The 16,654-nt window shown below is 38.1% G+C and overlaps 1 pseudogene; it reads right to left on the bottom strand.

The window, feature by feature from the left end:
• Nucleotides 1-14,913: 14,913 nt before the first annotated feature.
• Nucleotides 14,914-16,177, bottom strand: LOC101631796 (annotated as a pseudogene).
• Nucleotides 16,178-16,654: the final 477 nt, after the last annotated feature.

The following is a 16,654-nucleotide window of genomic DNA, read 5'->3' on the forward strand; positions in this document are numbered from 1 at the left end:
AACTCCAGTTTCCTAACTCTAAAATTCCCAAGATTTAGTAACATTTTCCTGATTTTAAAAGAGGCAGCAAGCTTCCAAAGAAACTTGTAATTGTTTATTAGACGCATAAGGCAATAAAAGAATGAAAAGTTACCTATTTTAAGTGTCAATTCTGTTTTTGTAATATAACCTAAACATAACATTTTACTGTGCTCCATCAACATAGATGAGGGCAAAAGAAACATCTGAAATTATGGGTTGATAAACAAAACAGAGCAAAATCTGGCAGAAAATGAAATCAACACTGGGTTCATGATCAATTCACAGATACACTCCTTCTACAGACAAACCTGAATAAAACCAAGATGGGCCAGTTTGCATCACAGAGCACATAGAGATACAGGGATTGCTGTTTTGGCCCTTCATGTACCTCTCTATCAGTGCAACTTTCCATTCATGTTTTAATTTTTGACAAACTAAGACAGATTATCTATAGGACGAAGCTATCCCTCCCCAAATACTCAAACACATCTTTTGTTGTAAAGACATGTTATTAGAGAATACAAAGGAACAATTTAAAAAAATTGCAACTGCGGATATAATGTCCTTTCCTTTTGGATAATCATAACTCAGCCTACTCTTGAAGCTCAGCCATAAACAGCCAATAATCAAGATGAGGAGAGTTCCCATAAAGAACCAGTTGTAAGGAAAAAGCACTATCTGAAGATGTCATCTGTGCATGGGTATACACAAAGTCCCCCTCACAGGGAAGAACAGGAAGGAGTAAGAGTCATTAAGTTCTCCCTTCAGCACATTCATTAGTACTCTCATTAGAACTGTTAGTTCAATGCTTTAATATATGACTTGTACAGTGTTTGCTGGTCTCCGAAAATTCAAAAATAGATGATCTAGGACCCCCTATCCCAGACTCACATACTCACACTTATGTAAAACACGAAAGTGAGTCTTCTGGGGTTGCGCATTTCATACACAGACCGACTGGCTGTTCTTGTCCCTTTGTCAGGTTAATAGACTGAACTTCCTGCAGGTACTAAAGGAAGCTACATCCATCTTAGACACATGAGCAAATAGGAAAATCTGAATAGAAGCAAGCTGTTCAATTTCTTATTTATTCCATAAGAAACAGCAAGATGTGGTTACAACTTTAAAAATTTTAATTATTTCACCAAGGTTCTGAACTTCTGGCCAGAGGAGTCACTCTTAGGCTGTTGTCTCACTGATTCTCAAAAAAAAAAAAAAAAAAAAGAAGAGGAAACCCAAATCCCAAATCACCTCTTTATTACTGCTGTCTTCACTTACCTTTTTGCTATTTATGATACTGTCTCTAGATAAACCATTCTAGTTCTGTATTTTGCTAACTGGAATGACACAGCCCGTTCTCCCTCCATTTCTTCCTCTCAGTAAAGGCAGTAACTGTAAAAGCTACATGCTTCCAGGTCAATTTATTGCATGTTTATTGAGTAATTACTACATGATCAGCGTGGTAGCTAGTTTAACAAATGCCAGCCTTAACTATGCATTCCAATCACCTGGGAAACATTGAAAAACTGTAAGATGCCAGTGACTAACATCCTCTAAGAGATTCTGATTTAATTAGTCTAGAGTGGAACTTGCACAGCCATTTTTAAAAGTGTTCCCTGGTGTTTGTAATGTGCAGCCAGAATTAAGAGCCCCTGAGCTAAGTCCCAAAGGCACGGAAACAAACAAGGCACAGTCTGTCCCCTTTAACAGGTCTGGTGTCTTTGGCTAATTTGTAACTGGCACCCATGTTTAAGTGTGAGGAAGGCAATCTGCAGCTTTGCTGACACTGCTTGCATAGGACACTGATCACTTTGGTGAGAAACATGGGCTCTTTGCTAGCCAAATGAAAGGATCCATACAGTAATTTAAAAATTTCTCTGATTTGTTTCAGTGACCGTTTCTCATGGGCACAAATTCTTCTTACAGCTGAAGCAGCCCATTAAACACTGATAGCCATTCTCTGCTGCCCAAAGTTCTCCCAATGCTTAGCTCAGCTACTGGCACAAAGACAACACACCATCAGTCCTGGCTCTGTCAAAATAACCCAGCAGAGCTGATCATGGGCAGAACATAAATTTTGTTATAGGAGACATGCTTAGTGAGGTGCTTATGACTAAATTGTTTATAAAACACTACTGCAAATACTATTCTTTATTACATGGGATAGAAAAAAATATCCCCTATTATTGTTTTGTCTCCTACCCCTTTGATCAGGAGTTGGTGATGTTTCCCAGCAGCTCAGGGTCTGGCTGATTGTGACCAGGGTGGGAAGCATCCCAGGTGCTTCAGCAAACTGGCCTGCATCCCAGGGTGTTGGTGGGTCACTGGCACCTTCCAAGAGGGATAGGGTAGATCTTTCCTTTCATTTTCCCCTCTGCCTCAGTATCCCCCATCACCACCTCCAATCTGGTCTACAAAAGAGATGCCTGCCTGGGTAGCCCTGTGTGCACTTAGGTTCTCTTCTGGTACTATTCTGCCCTCAAGACCTTGACCCACTGCTCCCCATACACAAAACAGCTGGCTGGGGGGAAAGCAAGCCCACACCATAGTCATAAGTAATTTGGGGGATAAATATTTACAAATCAATCCTTCCAGGTTCCTCACTATATACTGTTCAGCCACAACACACACAAGACCTTCTCTCACTAGGGAGATTTTGTCTCCATCTCTTACATCCAGGCCCTAATATTCATGGGGTCTGGAGGTGAGTACAACTGATGGCTCTCACATCTCAGGTGTGACTATTTAAGTTACACATAAAGTTAATTGACTGCTAAATAAAACAAGTCTATCCTGCTTTGACAAATACATAATTTCAGAATGACATTTATTTTTTCATCAACTGTTCAAGGAAACCACACTTCATACTGTTGTATATTTATCATGATGTCAACTCATATTCATTCCAAGTGGGTACAATATTAAGATATAATTTATTCAAAGGATACAGCTCAAATATAGTTTTTCAAAATGATATGTTAAATATTGAAGTTTTTCATGATTTTCAAATTTTATTTCTTCTGACATATTCAAGTGATCTATCAAAATTAAGAGGCCAATTATAACTAATCAATAGAAAAATGTTAAATTAAACATTTTAAAATAATACTGAAACTATAAAATTTGCTCATCTTGAAGTATTTGCTCTTTTTGAAATAGGTTAACAAAACTTAACCTATTCAAAATTCTAAGATTCAATATCATTCTAGTCAGTAAGGTGAAGAATTATTATCACATTTCACACACACAATGACTGCATTTATACAGACACATTTAAGAGAGATGTTTTTTACACTTTCCAAGAATTCTGCAGTTGCCACATGCAACTGCTGCAAATACTACGGTAATTTTTGAGTATTTTGAGTATAACAAATTGTAACTCGAAGAAAAGCAAGATGATGAGCATTTGGCAATAATGGCAAGTAATAAATATGATTTTTTTTTGTAATTAGGCTGTCCATGAGGATTAATGTGACATGTTAAATTGTTTTTCCTCTCACTAAGTTTCTATTATTCAGTTCTTCCTAGTGCCCTACAGTCTGTCTAAGTTAACAGTGGGAATCCACAAACTGTCCTGGCAGTCAAATGTTGTCACATTTTGTAACATTTTCAGACCAAAAGGCATGAGATGTACAGAACCATTTTCCTGAGGACTGAGTAGTGTAACTCACAGTGTGTTTTCCATTATGAAACTGGCTGTGTACCAATGAGCCTCAGGTCCCAGTCCACAGAGACCCAGCTGCCCACATCCTCCTAATACATTCACTTGTGTGTTTGTGGGTTCCTCAAAAGCTTAAGACCCAGAGAAGAGACCCCTCTTCCATAGGTTTCTTGTCAGTTAAGAAAGGGGTTGGCTTATCACAGAATAGGCTCTTGAGTACAGCTGGAGAAATGTTACATAAATTTTAAATATTTAATATTTGAAATTCTGCTTCCAACCGTGATGAAATAATTGGAACTAAATTTATACTCCCACCATAGTTTGTATACTAAATACTGTTTTTAGACATTAAACAAGAGGCAGCACAACCCTGAGGTTTTTGAGGAAAAGGAAACAAATGAGCTGAGTCTTATGGTTGCCCTGGCTTTCTGTCTGGAGTAATTTTCTGGAAGCATACAGGGCATGGGGATCCAAGCAAGTACAATAGAACCACTGAGTTGAAGTGACCAAGATTCAAGTTCAGAAAGGCAAAGGCAATTGGGATCTATATGGCAAAGAGAGTTCTCCAGAAATTTGTGCAGGATTCCTCTTGAATAAATTGCTAAGCCAGGAGTGCACAGAATGAAATTCCTCTAGGTCAGTCTTCCAGACTGGGAAACTGTAAACTGAACAATTCCCAGAACTCACACAGGACTGGGAGATTTTGAAGTTCTGATCACTCAAACTGGAGAGGGTTCAAGGAATTTGAGGGACACCCCAGAAGAGTCATACCATAATACTAAAATAAAGAAGCCTTAGATTAAGTTTACTTCAAACATACCCTAACAGAGCTTTTAAATAAGTCTTTAAAAATAAAGCTGATCAGTATTAGTACTTATTAGAACAGTCTTAAGCTTTTAGGGAACCCCCTCACCCTATAACTCAGTATCCCAAAATTTACAGTGTCCAACATTCAACAAAATATTACTAGGCATAAAACCAGAAGTAAAATGTGACTGATAATTTGGGGGGAGGTGTAAATAAATCAATAGAAATGGACCCAAAAAATGACTTAAATAATGGAAGTAACACAAAAAGATATCAAAGTACTAATTTTCATAAAGTAGAAAAATATTTTGATAGTCTATTTAAAGGCAATTTATTTCTGTAAAGGAATGGATACTATTGCAACAAGAATAACTATATCTTCCAAATTATGTCTTTCCAAATTATGTTTATTAAAGTAAAGTAGGTTTAGATCTTTGTATCTGCTACAAGGGTTATAGTTTTAACTTGCTGTTTGAAAATTAGATTATTTCTCCCCATTCCTGGTATTGCTATTGAAACTCCAGCCATCTACATCTCTGCCTGGACCCACCAGCTCGGTCACTTTAGCCCAGGTCCCACCTCCCTAGCCCCATATCATGCCACCCAGTAGCCATGTAGCAGAAGCCTGGAGCCTGGGGTTGCTCTCTCTTCTTGGCATTATGGGTATAAGATGGAGTGAAGTTGGAAGAGAAGATTCTGGGATCTTTCTAGCCACAGAGCTGTAGGGGATGGAGGAGACGTCTTCTTTTCCCAAGGAAGACGGCTTCATGTTGCATCACTGCCCCGCCCCACCTCATGCCACTCTTGTCCCCCTGCTTGGCCCCCTAGCCCCACACAGGTGGAAATTCTCTGTCCCTTGAAACTATAAGACTGGAAGTCTTCCTGTACTTTCCTTGTCCTGCACTGCCACCCCTATTCCTCACTATATGAGGAACTTAGGAGGACCTCCACGACTTAGTCAAAGCACCAAATACTCCTTATATACCTCCATAACTCCCCTCAGCAAATTGTGGGGTCTGGGTCAGAGCTTCATGTGTGGACCATGTGGGGTGCCTACCAACAGCTCCCCTACGGGGCAGCGAGGAGATTTTCTGAAGACAAAAGTGAAGATGAAGCAGGGGTCACCTGGAAAGGTAGGGTTTTCTGTGTCCTCAAGTCTGTGGGGAAGTGGCATGACTGCTGTGTCCAGTGACAAAGACAGCTAGCAGGGGAGGCCTGGCCTGGCAGAGAGACCATGACTCTGTTTCTCCTCCATGCCCCACCACAAGCTGAGCTTCTGCCTTTGCTGGAAATGAAATAATTTTGGCATTAAATAGGCAAAGGCTGCCCCAGTTATCCCCATGCCCCTTTTTGCATTTCATGTCCTTGGTCCCCACTATTTAACGATACTCCTGTTTCCTTAAGATTTTGATATGTGTTTTAATGTGTAACAATCAAAATACCCTTTTATCAGAAGGATTCAGAAAAAAAAAGCCAGTAGCATAGAATCAGTACAAACAGGCATGCAAAACCTGACTCAGAGGGAGGTTAAGAAGATTCCTCTTCTCCCCATACTCACAGACCCATACTCACAGACACGACAGAAAGTTAACCTGGGCCTACCGAAAGTGCTGCAAGGGAAATATGATTTCCCAGGACTTGGGTCGTAAGAGAGCTCTCAAGGGCCATGTTCCCAGGCATGTGCCCCTCTGACAACACTGTCTCATATACCCAAGTCACTGGAGCAATAATTTTCCTGCTATTTTCCAAGCAGAGGAATTGGGAACTATGTGAGGTGGACATGGGCAGTTCATATAGGAGGAGAGGACTACACCTAGGCCTCTGGGTGGAGGGAAAGGGTCAGAGACCTCTAAAGCCTGACAGCCCCAGGAACCCCTTCCTAGTGAGAAGCAGGTGGGTCCAGTCCATGCCTCCCTCACCCACAAAGAAGACTTGCTCTGGTCACAGATGCCTGGAAAGCAGGCCACTGTCCATGACCTAGATGGTAAGGGCTTCTGGAGCATTTTGACTACAGCCTCCACTTAACTGAAAGGCCAGAGGAGCCACCTGCCACACTTCCATGCATTCTTGGTGCTGCTCTTCCAACTCCTGCTGTGAGGAATGGGATTCTTGGCCAGTAAAAAGTGGATTTCTTCTTTTTGAAAAACTATATATATAATTATATATATCTTTAAAAATAATTTAAAATGTATTTTATATGTAATATATAATATATTATATGTAATATATATAATCTATTACATGTATATATATGTGTATATATATATCTGTGTGTGTTTATATATATATATATATATATATATATATATATTACATCATTGTGTGCCTTTTTCTATCTTAGTTGTAATCCCGTGGACTTCCCACCACTTCACCCATGTGCCAGCACCATAGTCCTGTGTGCTCTTCCTGCCCCAGTTTTAACCCTGTTTCCCTCTCCACCCCTGCAGAATGTATCTGGTTTATAGTTGTTAGTTGTTAGTTGATGTTCATTTTTACTTTATTACAATTACTATATATATGTGTGTGTGTGTGTGTGTATATATATCTATATCTATATCTATATCTATATATATATATATATATATTCCCCCTAAACCTTTACACTTCTGCTATAAGTGAAACCATCCAGTATTTTTCTTTTTCTTTCTGCCTTATTTCACTAAACATGATCCTTTCCAGCTCTATTCATGTCGCCGCAAATGGCTAATAGAAACCAGCAATGCATCGAAAGGAATTTCTTCTTTTGTATACATAGCAAGAGACAGTGCCTCCTTTCCTCTGATGTGTATTCTACCTTTGCTTCAGTTTCTTTATTGGAAGAAGGCCCACCAGTTTCTTTTTTGGAGAAGGCACACCAGATTTTCTTTATTCTTCCCTAGAGGGGTGGGATGTTCCATCACCCCCTTTTAATTTTATTTTAAAAATATGGGTTGAAAATTTACTGAGGAAATAGGTACTTTTTAAATTAATAAAACATGTAAAATAAACAAGAAAGTAAACTAAAGGTCTTTGTGTATGCTGAGTCTTCTTCAAATGGGTAACAAAATCAGGTAGTTGAAAGAAAAATACAATTTTTATTTGTGTGTGTGGCATCAAGAAACAAAGAATGTTCCCAATTGCAAAAGATTCTTGCAATTTTCTCAATCAAGTGCATTCTCTAGATAAGAAAACTGAAGATCAAATGACTCACTTAAAGTTTACCAGAGGCTCACTGAGAATTAGCCATATTCTAAGTGATTCAGTCACGGTCCTCAGTTGGCTGACTGCTTCCCACTCAGCCTCTGACTTAGAGTGGAAGGTTTGTTATGTGTAGAGAGAAAAATAAAGCCACTGTGCTGCTACAACTTTTTGTTTTCTGGAGCCCTTTCCAACTTCAAAATTTATGATTCTTTATCATCACTACATCTCTTATTTTTTAAGACTGTTACCTTAAAGGATTCATTGTAAAATCAGGAGGCAGCTAAAAACAAAAAACTGTTATTGGCTCCCAAATGGCCAGGGAGCACAGTAGTATATCTTATCGAAGGAGACAGATAATGTGAAAAGAAGAAATTTATTTCCCAGAAATCAATAAAGCTTAAACACACACACACACACACACATTTTCCTTTCAGTTCTGCCAGAATCTATCAAATATGGCACCTTAAATTGAGCCAAATTTCACAGATACCAGCAATGACAAGTGTGATGTTTTCTAAGATGCCATTTAACTCCAAAAGCACATCCTTTTACTCCAGCTTCCTTTTCTGTGGAAGCCATTTAACTTAGCTTCTGTCACTTCTTCTCAAAGATTCCACATGCATCTCTAGTTCCCCAGAAATGAACCCTTTGTTTGAAAGGGCAAAAAAACATTATGTGAGAATTGAGAGAGAGGGAGAAAGGAGAGAGGGGAGAGAGATCACACACCATTCTCAATGCCCATTCTTCTTTTCTTTGCAAAGCACATAGAGTTGATTCATAGATAGGCAGGCCAATTTTAATCTCAGTGTTTGGAAATTACCTCTTTGTTCTCTTTTCCCCTTATCTAGAACATATTTCTTGTACACACATAAGTAACATGTTTAATTGGGTCACCCAAAAAGACTTGGAGTGACTGCTCTAAAAAAGAGTCCTAAGCTAAACCATCTTTAAGTAGAAATATATTCTAGGAGGAAAACATTAACTAAAATTTAAATCTTATGTTAAACAGCAAATAAAGCATTTTATAAGTAGCCATTCTATATATAAATATACATTTGAACCTTGAACTGTGACTGTTAGGGGCACTGACCCACACACAGTCAAAAATCTGTTTATCAGTTTTGACTCCCACCCAAAATTAACTAACAGTCTGCCTTACTGATAACACAAATCTACGCTGTTGTGGCTGTGGTTGTTTTGAAATGCAAGTGGAGTCTCCCTTTCGCAATTTGTTACTGAAGTTTGCTCCACTCCCTACTTCTTTCTGAGTCCCAATAGATAACATAAAACACTGTCTATGGTCCATATGTTGTAAGTTATACTAGCCCAGAGACAAGTCAGATTAAGCACAAGTTTTTTCAAATAATGTGCCATAAACTCTAGGATGTTATTATTGATTTGTTGGTCAATATGAAACAATGCTGGTTTTAATTAGCTTCTCACTGAAATATGCACCGTTTCTAAAAGAGAAGAGATACATTTTTTCAGCAGGTGTCTCAATACTTCAAAACCCTGCTAGAAATTTACCTTTCAATTTTAAATCTCCCTAAATGACAAATATTCATGGCTTGCAATAATTTTAGGAATTTTCACATCTATGATCTTTGTGATCTTTACATTAAGTCTACATAACAGTGTCAATGATTGGGTTATTTTCTTAACTGAAATCCCATTTTAAGAAAAGAAACCGATCCAAAATGGAAACAAAATACATAATTTTTTCCATGAAGAGTGGACATCTACTTCTCGAATTTACTTAACTTGGAATAAAGTTGCAAACTGTGGCGTCATTCCTGGTAGGCCAATTTAGCATTTCCTAAAGTTACTACGGCTTAACATAATATTTTACAAAATAGTAAGTTCATGCATAGCAGAATTTCTCTCCAGAAAATGAAAGTAATTTTCCTAAATTGACGCAGGTTACTGATCACAGAAAAAAATGGACTTTTGCTCATGACTACTTTTTTGAAACAAAATGAATCCTTAAGTTCAAACCTCTTATTAATTTTAATTTTTTTTCTATTTCCTCCTTACAATTCAATTTTTAAATGTATTTCAAGGTGCTTATTAGTATATGTTCTATGATAACTTCAAGGTTTTAAAGTTATAACTTACTGTTCATTTTAGATACATTAAAAATAATATTGTTTCTGTTTTTTAATTCAGAATGACATTTTTTCTCTTCTTTCCCTTAGTTCACATGTAGGTTACATAATCCATCCATTTCAGTATCTCCAAAAATTACTACAAATATGGGGAATTTTAATTGTTCATAAAATCAGTTTGTATGCAAACAACTTATAATCTATTTTAATTTCCTAAAATTTGCATTTTTACATTTACTTATGTAGCAGGAAGATGTGAAACTTGATTATTTAATGATTAAATATAAAAGGTACAGAACTACAAAATTTTTCGTAGAACACAGAGGACAATAATGACAACTGATGTAAAGGTGACATATTCTGACAACTCATTCTTTTCACTCAATTTCCCCCACACTCATGGTTTATACTAGTTACCTGTGTATGTACCAAAATGTAAATAAGAAGGTGATATGGAATTGTGTTTATTGTCTTCCCTTCTTACCTTCAGAATGCAATTTCAGAATAGCCCCTGGGAGATGAGGTCCTCTAGATAGATTTAATGATACCCTGAGTAGTAATCATTGCAAAATTCTGGTGCCTCATGCCAGTTTTCAAGAAGAGGATGGTAGAATCTGAAGCTGGGTGGCTGAAATTTATTCAATTTTCCTATTCTTTTTACAGGAAAGAAAGCTAAGACCCATAGATTAAGAGCATGTCCAATGTCACACAGCCAATTAGTATCAAAGATAAGAAGAGAACCCAGGTATATGGATTCTTAGACCAGTGATTCCTCACCCAACCTTTTTCAGGATTTCATTTTGTCTTCTGTTTTGTATCTTTTATGCAGGCAATTCCTGTGTTCTAATACTAGAGTTTAGCAGATAGTTGCATTAAGAGGGCATGATAAAGGTGAAAAGCTTACAGGGGCAGCACCCTGATATAGATTCAATGAGTTAAGTCTCTGAAGATCAGGATCCTTTCTATTATCAGACACCATGATCTAGGTCTTCATTCTCACGGAGCCTGAGTGTCCTCAACTGTAAAATAGAAAGTTTGGGGTAGGCGAGTGGAGATCAATGAACAATGCAGGGAGACTCCACTGACACATAATGGGATCAATAAATGCAATTTGAAGACCTAGAGGTAAAAGAGTTCAGTGCCTTAGAGGAAGAGAAATTGGTTATGCTCTGGTTAGAATGTGAGACTTGAGGTTGCAGAGAAGGCAGAAGCCAGTACATGCCAGGTCAGCTTAATTTACTTGTCCTAAGAGCAATAGAAAAATGAAAAAATTTAAGTAGCAAAGTGAAACAATCTTATAAATAACTTCCTCGATGAGGAAATAAGATTTTTAAAAACCTTTGTAGGCTTCTTTCAGTGTTTAATTCATTTTCTTTTCTCAGAGTCCATTTAGATCATTCCTCAAACCTAACCAACCCCAACAGGACTTCACCTTAAAAAAAAAAAGCTATACAGGCAAAATGATTTTACTCAAAATGACAGCAGGTCCACATAGTGATGGAATGGAAAAAAAAAGTAGAATAAATAGATGAGTTGCAAAACCACGGTTAAGATTGCCAGCATTTTATTAAGAAGAAAAAAAAAACAGAAATGACTGGGATAAGAAACCAGGGTGAACGAAATGAAATGCAAATATATCATACTCTAAAACTGTGAGCCTCTTAAAATCACCACACCCAGCCTATTTGCAAGATGCAGGCTGCTCCGGAAAGCTGGAGCACCGTTAACCAGCTTTGCCAGATAAGCCAGTTCATGCCAAGCAAACCAGGCCTTCAGTGGAAAGAAAATACATTTGTATTTGCCAAAAATGATGCCATGACCAACAAACTTTTCCTGAACCTCAGCCTGAATTTGGCCCTGCCAGTGCATGTCATGGCTGAGGTTCTAGGCCCAGGGCTGGTGAGGCCAGTTCCTATGCATCAGGGTCAGGAAGGACAGCAGGAATTTACATAAGAAACCCTATTGTGAATACAGAATTGCACTGTCAAGAGATCCTTAAGTTTTGTGGCTTTTATTGTCATTGTTACATGTATGAGCTGTGCTGTAGACAGTTTTATTTGAACGTCTTTGACACACAAGAATCATAAAGCAGAGAGAACTGGCTATCGTTTGTACTTAACATTTTTCCTTCAAAAAGTCTAAGGCTTCAGAATTTGGACACAATGTTTTCTAGGACAAGTATCCCCCTTAAACTGAAGATTTTATTTTATAAATAAAAGAAGTTATGGGCTTTAACCAAGGGGGATGGCAACAGATGCAGGGGAAAGAGCTGAGCACTAAGAAACCTTCAAATAAAAACGTGAATCACAAAAAGAGGACTTCAGGATGACAGGCATAAGGAAGTAGGCAAGAAGTCTGCAATTTCTGTAGGCTCTAACTTCTAGCACCTAATTGTTTAATCTGCATATGTAATACATAACTTTTTAAACATTATGTATAAAGCACAAGTTTATTGCCCCAAATTTGGAAAATACAGAGAAATGAAAATGAGAAAAGATAATACCAGCAACTGAAATATTATCAATTAAAACTTTGGTACCTCTCTTCTTAAAATTTCTGTTGTTCAGGCTCTTTCTCTTTATAGATAGCTATACACACATGATCTCATGTTTGTTATGTATAAATTTGTGAATTCACATATACCTTAAAAATAGGATCATATTGCAGACACCATTTCATATTTTTATTCTTTGAAATCATGAACATCAGCTTCTGGAATACCAGGTGAATGTTGAGATTTTGCTGATCATTGCTATTTCAATAGCTTCTAGAACAGTACTTTCATATGGGCATCTAACACACACCTATTGACTGAATATTGAGTGACTATCATTACAAGTCAATCAAATATAAATATGTATACATGCAGCATCTTAATATGTAACACATATAAGACACATATAATTAACAGCTAGCACTGTCATCTGCCTGTACTCATCCTGTTTATGTCCTCCTCCGTCTTTCCCACCTGATCCCCAAACCCTAGATCTTTATCCTTTGACTACCATAGAATGTTATTTACCTCTTCTTGACACTTAACTTTTTTATTTGTTTGATAGATATTTCAGCTTGTGTTTCTATATCTCAACTCAAGGCAGCTATGGGATGATCTCTACATTTAGTTTATCTTTGTGGAAGTCTTAGCAAAAAAAACTGTAAGGATATATTAATGATTTTATTGTGTCAGGGACTATACCAAGTCTTATAGATGCATTATATGATTTACAAAGTATAATCGTACACTTTAGGTATATAATTTGCTGGAGTTGACCTAATAAAATGCCACAGACTGGGTGACATAAACAAAAGAAATTGATTTCCTCATAGTTTTGGAGGCTGAAATTCAAGATCAAAGTGCTGGTAGAGTTGGACTGCTTTGGGGCTTTTCTGCTTGGCTTGCAGTGGCTTCCTCACAAGATTGTCTCTGTGCATGTGCAGCCTATTGTCTCTATGACACCTGTTATATTGGATTAAGCTCCTTCCCAGTGACCTCATTTCAACTTAATTACTTCTTGAAAGGCCTTATCTCCAAATATATGGTACTGGGTTAGAGTTCAAAATAGGAATTGGAGGAGGAATGGAGAGAAGCATAACTCAGACTTAGCAGTAGGTACTGAATTATTCTTACTTTTACAGAGGAATTCTTTGAGCCCCTGAAAGGCACAATGACTTGTCCAAGGCAGAAATGAGTCTTGTACTCCAACCTGTACTATGCCCCAGAGCTCCCCAAAAGTTGCAGTTGCCCCCAGTGGGAAATTGCTTGATAATACATTATTTATTGTTTGTCTTATCTTTCCAGCTTCATTTTCTCACTTCCCGTATATTACTTACAGAAGGTGTAAAACTAGTAAAACTCCCTCATCATTTAAAAGATGAAGCCCAAATTGAGTCCAATATACTAAACCCCCAATCCTAACAGATTTTTTCCAATATGATTTTTTTTAATGAAGGTATACCACTAATGGATACGCTAAAATATTTCTGAGTCTTAAAAATCTAGGAAATACTGGGTTAACCAAAATCAATCAGAATTTTATAGAAGGAATTCTTTTGGCCATTAGTTTGCTATGAGAACCTAAAATACCTGACAAACACATTGTGTGAAGCAAATCACCTCCAAGATTATTTGTCCATGATTATTAGCCCCTTGAAGGGCTAGAGGTCCATGCAACACATAGGAAACCCTTCCACAGTGCGCTCTTGGCCTTTCTCTTTGATCTGATCTCCCTCTACTCTATCTCTACCTGCCCCATCTGTTCTCCAGGCTGCCAACAACAGTGATTCTCAGAAAATTCTGAGATTTTCCAAACACATCAAGTCTGTTCACACCTCTGAGCCTTTGTGCATGCCGAGACACTACTTCCTTTGGACTGCCTTCTTTCCCTATCCATAGCTTATTCATCTTCATGATGTGGAACTTAGAACCTACGGAGCAAGTACTTGCATGAGTTGTCCAAGGAACATATGCATAAAGTGAGGCAGAAGGAAGGTAAATGAGGCTGTGAAGCTCACAGACCTTTGAGACCAAAACCAGGAGTAGCACATGGATCTCCTATTCACAGTCATGTTCATTGCACTATCCCTGACCATAAACTAGAGAATAATATTACTCAGGAAAATTGACAAGACTTTAATGTAAAATTCCCATACATGAAATTTACCTTTTTAACCATTTTTAAGTGTATAATTCAGTGTTGTTAAGTGTATTTATGTGATTGGGGAACCAATCTCCAGAATGCTAACATCTTTCAAAACTAACACTGTACCCTTTAAATAATGATTTCCAATGTCCTTCTCTCACTAGCCCCAGGCAACCGCAATTCTACTTTCTAGTTGAATTTTCATAGTCAAATATCAAAGTCAAATTTGTATACTCGACTTTCACATTCAAATATGAATCTGACTATTTTAGGTACCTCATAGATGGATCATTACAGTATTTGGCTTTTTGTGACTGGTATATTATTTCACTTAGCATAACAGCTCCAAGATCCATCTATACTGTAGCATATCACCAAAATATTTTCCTTATTTTGTTTCATTTTTTAGATTTTATTTTGGTTGGTGCCAGTGTTTACTTCAGAGGGAAGAGCTTAAATGCCTGGATATTTCCTGTGGTATCCTGAGGCATTCAGCTTCTCACTTGGCCGCTGGGTTATGAAATTTGCATCCAGTAAAGCCACCCTTGTCTCTGAGAGCCTCCTCAATTCTGTTGAGTTGGTTATACTTGACCAGGCAAACTGAGCAGTAGGGGACATTAGTCTTATCTGTCCCATATGGAGCCCCATGATGACATCAGTGATTAATGTGTTCTCAGTCTCCCAAGATGGGTGGTTCACCATCAAACCCCAGTCATTAGACTGAGTGACTTTGTAGGCTGGATGGATTCAGTCACTGAGCTGTTGTGGTTGATCTTTAGCAGCAGGTAGTTGCAAGCCTTCTCAAAGGTCTAGGCAATCCCTTGGGGTGCTGCTGACTGTGAGGTAATCCTCCAAAATCTGGATATTGACCCACAAGAGAAATGAGGTCCCAGTGGTCTAGTGTTTCTGGTCAAAAGGGTCCTCAATGGAGACTACAGGATAACTCTTATGAGGCTCTTGCACACATTCCCAATTTTCTCCCAGTAATGTGCCATGTATGGTTATCAGGTGACTTAATGTCAAGTCAGCGGTTTCCATTTCAAAAGAACACAGATACCGCCAAGTCCATACTAATTACCATGTTGCCTGAGTAACCAGCCACCTGGATGGTAGTCTTTAGCAGTTCCAGGGCATCACTTTTCTCCAGTATATTGTCTGGGAAACCTCTTTGATCACCAACAGTGTTGGTGTCCTTCCTATGCATGGCCTTGATGACCTTCCTTAAGGTGATGCTAGACATTAGCACCAATGTGCATTATTACTTCTTTAAAGGAGATAGCTTCCATGGGCAGAATCATAAACTCTTACAAAGCCAACTTACTACCAGCCTGGAAGCCTCCATTGATGATACTATAGGTAGGGACTTAGAGGACCAGATCCAGGTTCTTTGCAAAATATGCAATGTGTTTTTGGAGGGGATTACCTTCTGGGCTGCTCTAGCCCGGCACACCCAAAGTAGCATTGCCCCAAACATGGAATTACTGTCCATCTCATCCAGCTCAATCATAAATTTGTCAACTTTTTTCTTGATTTACAACATGTACTTTCTTTTCCAGTAGAGAAGGGCCAACTCTTATTGATATGTTCCATGACTATCAGGACTCCTTTCCCCAAGTGGTGAGGCTTGTCTCCATCTCAGTGCCAAAGCTCCATAAATACTAGTGGAAGCTCTGCTGGGCACAGAATCTGCCTTTGACAGTATACTCAATTAGGGTAGACTCTGGAATCCAGGTTTTTCCAACAAAGACCTTCTCCATGGCCATGGATGTGACATCTTTGGGGGGGGGGGGTTGGATGACCTCCAAGTCTAGGTGATAGCTGGGACAGGGTCAGTACATTGTTTTTTAAACTGAATAATATCCCATTGTATATAGATATCGCAATCTATTTTTTTAATTGAGATAATTTTGGTTTACATCATAGTTTGTTTTAGAAGTTACAAGCTACCCCTTCAGGTGTTACCACACTCACCATCAGAACACCCCTATAGTCCATTGTGCTCCTCCACATTTTCTTCTCACCTCTCCCGCTTCCTTTCTACCTCTGGTAATCTTTAATCTATAGTTAGATTTTTAGAGTTGGTTTGGCTTTATCTGACTCTTTGTTTGGTTTTTCTATATTCCACATATAGATGACCATAGGTATTTGCCTTTCTCCTTTTGATTACTTGCAATTGGCATAATGCCTTCTGGATTCATTAATGTCATTGCAAATGCAAGAGTTTATAATTTTTGATAGCT

Source organism: Condylura cristata, unplaced genomic scaffold, assembly GCF_000260355.1.
Source record: "Condylura cristata isolate star-nosed mole 26May11 unplaced genomic scaffold, ConCri1.0 scaffold00006, whole genome shotgun sequence".
Lineage (NCBI taxonomy): Eukaryota > Metazoa > Chordata > Mammalia > Eulipotyphla > Talpidae > Condylura > Condylura cristata.